Consider the following 421-nt stretch of genomic DNA (forward strand, 5'->3'; position numbering starts at 1 on the left):
ACTAGAACATATAAGGAGGCAACCAAATCAAATTTGAGAAAATTCCACGATCAGAAAATTTTTTTCGAAAAAAAAAAAAAATCGTAATCACCTCGGTCATGGCGAGTTATTTTCCGTATTTCATTCCACAATCAACGTACAACATAGAAGAAATCATCTCTCTAACTATCCTGGTTCAAAAGTTGTATCGGAACATTTCACGTCGTAATATCTCGCCAAGTCCAGACCTCGGCGATAGGGTAGTATCTGACACCGTCCGCTCGGGACTGACATCGACTTGGACTCGGGCTGATGATGGGGAGGCGTTTAAGGACGTGAACATTTTTCCTTATAAAAATTAAAGTCGACAATGAATATTGATTCTGATTACTGGATTTACGCTTTTAAAAACACATTAGAAGGCAACCAAATCGAATTTGAG

The sequence above is a fragment of the Harmonia axyridis genome, chromosome X (genome assembly GCF_914767665.1).
Source record: "Harmonia axyridis chromosome X, icHarAxyr1.1, whole genome shotgun sequence".
Classification (NCBI taxonomy): Eukaryota; Metazoa; Arthropoda; class Insecta; order Coleoptera; family Coccinellidae; genus Harmonia; species Harmonia axyridis.